The following is a 6,942-nucleotide window of genomic DNA, read 5'->3' as shown; positions in this document are numbered from 1 at the left end:
CAATCGGCCCTGCTCTGAGCCCGACCAGGGGCTGCACCTAGGGATTGGGCGTGCCCTCTGCCACCCGGGAGCAGGCCTAAGCCAGCAGGTTGTTATCTCCTGAGGGATCCCAGACTGCGAGAGGGCACAGGCCAGGCTGGGAGAACCCCCCTCCCCCTCCCCCCGAGTGCAAAAATTTTTGTGCACCGGGCCTCTAGTATTTATATAAAATTGTGTAAAACAATGCATACAGTTGATCCTCTGCATTATATATCATCTTTGGTCTGCCCCAGAAAGAATCTTTGAAGGAAACCCGTCCATATAGATGTTGTTCAAGTATCAATCAACTGTGTGTTTGCAAGGCTTGAGAGGTATTCCCAGTTTAACTTTGAAGGTTTGATGAATCTTTTCAGAAATGGAATATAAGACAATACCACACTGTTAGACTGTGAAAGAGAAGAAAGAAACAAAGTAGTACCAATAAAAAAAATAGAGAATTAAAAAAATTCTGTATAATATGGTGTATACTTAAATATTTTTAAATATATAATAAAACCAAGCAAAGGAGCGATAGTAATGAAGAAAAATAATTAATGGAGTAAGAACTGTGAAGAAGCATCCCAGGGAACCTTTATTTTAAAAAAAATTTTTTTTATTGATTTCAGAGAGAAAGGGAAAGAGAGAAATATCAATAATGAGAGAAAATCATTATTTGGTTGCCAATCTTCATCTGCCCTCTACTGCAGATCAAGCCCTAAACCCAGCATGTTCCCTGACCTGGTATTGAGTCGTGTCTTCCTGGTTCAAAGGTGGACACTCAGCCACTGAGTCATATCAGTTTGGCTAGCCTTGCACCCATAAGAGAGTTTGATTTAATAGGGAAAGAGACCAGGAACATAGGGTCAGGGTGAACAGAAGGGCTTGCAAATATTCAAGACATTTGAGGTATGAGGCAACAAGTTTGTTGAATACTTTCCTGATGAGATTAAGGAAATAATGGAAGTTTGACATTCTGTTTAGCGTGCGAGTATGTAATCCCTTTGATCTTCTATCTGTGCAGGAGTATGTGGCCCTTAGGGAGGTGATGATCAAAGCTGAATATCAGAAGTTTCATCTATTTCTCTGTGAGGCGGAGGGCCTCCATCTGGACAAAATGGAGAGAGAAGCAAAGGAGATCTTCCAACAACTGCAGGAAAGCAAAGTCAGAATGACCCAATGGACAGAAAGCCTCAAAGAGCTGTTTAGAGAGCAGATGGACATGTGCCACAAGCCAGATGTGGAGATGCTCTAGGTGAGAGGGGAGGGTCCATCAATAAAGACAGGAATCCTTTTCTGGACAATGTGACTATGATGCCTGCATACACCATTACCCTCAGCTAAGTGATTACGCTCCTGGACTCCCATCATCATGTCTGTCCCTCAGTCACTTATTTTCTTGTATCCTGGTAATCTTTGGGAGCTCTTTGTCTAAGTAGCTGACATAGGATGAAGTGATTTCAGTGTAATCTGAAGCACCACCTCCACAGATAAGATTGTCCAAATTTAATCAGTCTCTGAGAAGGGGAACATTAAGTTTGCTGTGGTGATTTTTTATGTACACTAGAGGCCTGATGCATGAAATTCGTGCAAGAGTAGGCCTTCCTTCCCCCAGCTGCAGGCACTGGCTTCCCTCTGGCACCGGGGACTCAGGCTTCCCTCACAGCCCAGGCTTCATCTGGAAGGACGGAAGGACATCCAGTCTAATTAGCATATTGTATTTTTATTATTATAGATTCCCTTAATCCACAGTTACTCTGTTATTACCACAAAAGCAGCTTGCTAAAGACATTGAGGTTTTGAGCCTTGCCTAGGCAGGATTTCTAGAATTTGGCAATCAATTTTAAAGCTCTCTCTATTTTTCATTGGATGCCATGTTTTGCTTTCATTGTTATAAATAGTCAGATCTCTCTTTGGGAATAACACTTGGAAATGAGTGACATTGGAAACCTAGACCTAGTTTCATCACTTCACTTCTCTGCATGACCTCCTTCCATCCTCAGGACACCTTGAGAAAGCTCTGCATGTTTTCACTTAAGTGATTTTATTATGGTGGCCTCTGATTGTTCCTTAAACGGGGAATAGGGAAAAGTATATTATTAAAACAAACTCTAGAAAAATATATAAAAGGACACAATTTGCATGTTTACCTTCTTTTTCTGTTTGTTTTGCAGGATTTGGGAACTGTATTGGAAAGGTGAGTTTACACTAATTCTTTCTGAGAAATTTGTTCTTCTGGGTGAGTGAGCTGTACGTGTTTTGAGCTAGAAATCTTTTCCCCTGTAGCTATTTCCCACTTTGTTTTTCAAAAATGGTCCTGAGGCCTTCTTGTCTCAGGAGTTTTCTTCTGATGTGGCTGATTTCAAACATACCTAAAAACATCTGACCTTCTGGGTTTTCTTCTAGCACGTCACCCTCATCCTCTCCCTTTTAGCACAATAAACATTATAGGAGTGATTTTTTAAGGTACACTGCAGAGTTGAAAGGCGAAAAAGTCAGGAAAGAGGGAGCTTTCCTATGAATGTATGGGGGTTGCTTTTGTTCCCAGCACTAGCAATGACTCAGCCTGTTCCATCACTGCAGGTCCCCCTTGTAGGCAGACCTCAAGGGAATGACCTCCTCGTGCCCCCTAAGAAGTTAGACTTTCAGGAGCAGAGCTGCCAGGTGGGTGTTAGGTTTCCTTGATTGAGAAAAAAGAGCAAACCTATCTGGCTCTGTGGACTCTTGGCTTTCACACACTGAATGTCTCATTGGTGACGACTCTGAGACTCAAGTCCCAAAGGCTCTGCCTGGATATTCTGCTCCCTGTAAGGTACCCAGGGGTTTGCATTCCCTGAGGGGGAGTAGATGGAGGAAATGATTCTCAATCATTTTAGAAATGCAATAATATCTGAGGAGAATGGGGAAGTTAACATTTGATATAAATTAAATTTAGAAAAGAGGGTAGTATTTCTTATATCCTGAAGAGGGTAGACTACAATGTATAGCCCATTAGCTCAGAATGAGAAGATCCTGATGAAACATTTTGGATGAAAAGCCATGATTGTGAGAATAACGTGCCTGGCCAGTCTGGGTGAGGGGCTAAGGGCCATTTTCAGGCTGGCGGGCGACTGAAGCTCCCAACCTCTCCTTCTTTTCTTTTTTTTTTATTCTGGGATTTATTTACCTTTTACGGCTGTCACTGGAGCTGAGAGCCGGCTTTAGCTCTGAGGCTTGGCTCCAGCTTGAGGCCTCGGCTGCTGAAAGCAGGAATCTAGGGTTTGTTTGGGTTCTATAATTGCAACATTGTTTCGGTCCTGCTCTCTCCAGCTCTGACGGCTGAAGGCAGGTTTCTGGGTTTTGTTTAGCTTCTATAATTGCAACATAGTTGCTTAGAGTGCAAGCTCAGAGGCCGGCAGCGGCAGGCGGGGAACATTGGTTTCCTTCATCACTGGAGCCAGCAAGCCTCCTGTTCACTTCAGCTGCCTGGCTGCCGGCCGCCATCTTGGTTGGCAGATAATTTGCATATCACCCTGATTAGCCAATGGGAAGGGTAGCGAAGTTATGGTTAATTACCATGTTTGTCTATTATTAGATAGGACTAGAGGCCTGGTGCACAAAATTTGTGCACTGGTGGGGTGTCCCTCAGCCCAGCCTGTGCCCTCTCACAGTCTGGGTGCTCTCAGGGGCTGTCTGACTGGTGGGGAATGGGCCTAAGCAGGCAGTCGGACATCCTTAGCACTGCCGTGGAGGCGGGAGAGGCTCCCACCACCGCCGCTGCGCTCACCAGCCATGATCCCAGCTTCTGGTTAAGCAGTGCTCCCCCTGTGGAAGCACACTGACCACCAGGGAGCAGTTCCTGCGTTGAGTGTATGCCCCCTGGTGGTCAGCTCGCATCACAGTGACCAGTCATTCTGCCATTCGGTCTATTTGCATATTAGCCTTTTATTATATAGGATAGATAATCAGGACTGAATTTAGCAACTTATTGAAAATACAAAGCAAGATAACTATTTTTAATTTAATTTGGTATACATAGAGGAAGGGAAGAGCAATAAGGTTGCTCATGTGGTTACAATGAGATAGAATATTTCTCAGAGTAGCCATCAATATTGTATGTTCATTCAGTTATCCCACTTTCAATGTTTAGATATGACACTGATGGATTTAAATGTATTGTCTATTACAAGTGCATTTATCTTGCATTGTACAAAGAATATTTATTATTTATGAAATCATAAAGTCCAAAAAAGATTAAAAATGTTGTAAGCAAAATATTTTTAGTGCTGTTAGATCAATGTCTAAAACACTGACAAAAGAAGGATCTGTGACTGTGGTTCAACCATATTAGGCTCATAGTAGAGAGCAGGTCTAAGCAGGCAGGACTGAAATTTAGATTAGATGGAATGCAGGGTTTGAACAGATAATTAAAAGTCAAAGCATTCTCTTCAGAAATTACTAATTTATGCATAGCATGAATTTCTATCAAACATTTTGACTCTTGTAAATGTAACAGGTGCCACTTATATTCTAATAACAACCCACATAATAGCAAATTGCTGTCTATTTATTAAATAGTATCAAGGACAATCAACACAAAAAGAATTTTCTAAAGGAAAGAAAAAGTTTTATGTGTGACCTGAAACAAACTACCCAGAGGTTGACATTGAATCTCTGCTTCACACTGTCACACAGTTGGTTATACCTGCAGAGGTTTTGTTTTCTTCTTCTATGTAACGTAAAGGACTTCTGTGTGCTGAAGAGGTAGTGATAACATTTGCTCTTTGTAGATGAGCCAGGCACACTCCCTTTGCTGTCTTTATTTTGATTACATTGGAGGAGGGACAAATAAAGAAACTCTGCCCCTCAGGCCATAGAAATTCCATTTATTGACCTGATTTTGCCTCTTTGTGCAGTGGATAATGCTCTGAGACATGGAACCATCAGTCACTTCATGAGCCTTTCTGAAGATGTGAGGAGTGTGCTGTTTGGAACTGATCATCACAGCATGTCCAGGGAATCCGAGAGAGTGCAGACTTTTGTGACTTGGGGAACTCAAACCTTCACCTCTGGTAGACATTACTGGGAGGTGGATGTGCCACACTCCTTGATTTGGATTCTGGGCATCTGTAAAGATATCCTCATAAGGGAGAACTATTTCTTTATTGATTTTGAAGAAGCATCTCTTCTATTTTCACTGAAGCTGAATAATCATTATTATCTCTCCACTAACTGCCCACTCTTAGTTCATCATGTTGAAATGCCTGTGGGTAAGATTGGAGTGTTTCTGGATTATGACAAAGGAACTGTGAGCTTCCATGATGTTGGCAATGGCTCCCTCTTAAGTAGTTTTGCTTCTTCCTCCTTCTCTTTCCCTCTGAAGCCTTTCCTTTGCTTGGAAGCTTCATGAAAAGTTAAGTTTTGGCCATTTACTTGATGAATTTCCATGTCTCTGTACACTATTTTTATGAAATGTCCTGTGAGGCACCAGAGCAATGCCTAAGATATTATAATTTAAGGGAACATAATTGTATGTTCATAACCACATTAAATATATAAATGTCTTTATAAATTTTCTTTTCTGTTTTTTAACATACATAATAAATATATTTTATTGTTGATTTTATTACAGATGTCTCCCATTTCCCCCTTACTCCCTGCCTCCAAGCCCCTAACCTCTCCCACCCCCTAGGTCTTCAACACCATATTGCACCTATGCATGTAAGTTATTTTGTTTTCTTTTCTCACTCCCCCATCTTCACATCAAGGTATGTCAGTCTGTTCCATTCCTCCATGCTTCTGGTCTTATTTTATTGGCGAATTCATTTTGTTTGATTCCACAAAAAAAGTGAGATCATGTGATATTTATCTTTCTCAGATTGACTTATTTCACATAGCATAATACTCTCCTGTCCATCCATGCTATCTCAAAGGGTAAAGATATACATGTTTTCCACAGCTGCCTAGTATTCCATTGTGTATAAGTCCCACAGCTTTTTATCCATATGTCTACTTGGACTGTTTCCAAAGCTTAGCTATTGGGCAAAGGATACTAAATAGAAAATACACAAATGAGACTACATCAAAATAAAAAGCTTCTGCACAGCAGAAACCACCATCAAAATGAAAAGGAGACCCACTGTATGGGAGAACATGTTCGCCAATGATACATCTGATATGGGGTTAATATCCGAATTATATGAAGTACTCATACAACTCAACAATGGAAGACAAACAATTTAATTAAAAAATGGTCAGAAAGTCTGATTAGATATATCTCCTAATGCAGTGGTTCTCAACCTTCCTAATGCCACGACCCCTTAATACAGTTCCTCATGTTGTGGTGACCCCCAACCATAAAATTATTTTTGTTGCTACTTCATAACTGTAATTTTGCTACTGTTATGAATCATAATGTAAATATCTGATATGCAGAATGTATTTTCATTGCTACAAATTGAACATAATTAAAGCATAGTGATTAATCACAAAAACAATATGTAATTATATATGTGTTTTTTGATGGTCTTAGGCGACCCCTGTGAAAGGGTCGTTTGACCCCCAAAGGGGTCTTGACCCACAGGTTGAGAACTGCTGTTCTAAGGAGACATACAAATGACCAAGAGACATGAAAAAATTCTCACAAAGTAGGCGGAATCTCAATACCAGATATCAAGCTATATTACAAAGCCACTGCTCTCAAAACAGCCTGGTACTGGCACAAGAACAGACATATAGATCAATAGAATAGAATAGAGAACCCAGAAATTGACCCAAACCACTATGCTCAATTAATATTTGACAAAGGAGGCATGAACATACAATAGAGTCAAGACAGTCTCTTCAATAAATGGTGTTGGGAAAATTGGACAGATACATGCAAAAAAATGAAACTAGACCACCAACTTACACCATTCACAAAAATAAACTCAAAATGGATAAAGGACT

The sequence above is a fragment of the Myotis brandtii genome, unplaced genomic scaffold (genome assembly GCF_000412655.1).
Source record: "Myotis brandtii unplaced genomic scaffold, ASM41265v1 scaffold3914, whole genome shotgun sequence".
NCBI classification, from domain to species: Eukaryota; Metazoa; Chordata; class Mammalia; order Chiroptera; family Vespertilionidae; genus Myotis; species Myotis brandtii.
The sequence above is the reverse complement of the archived record's forward strand: the minus strand, read 5'-3'. Positions refer to the sequence as shown.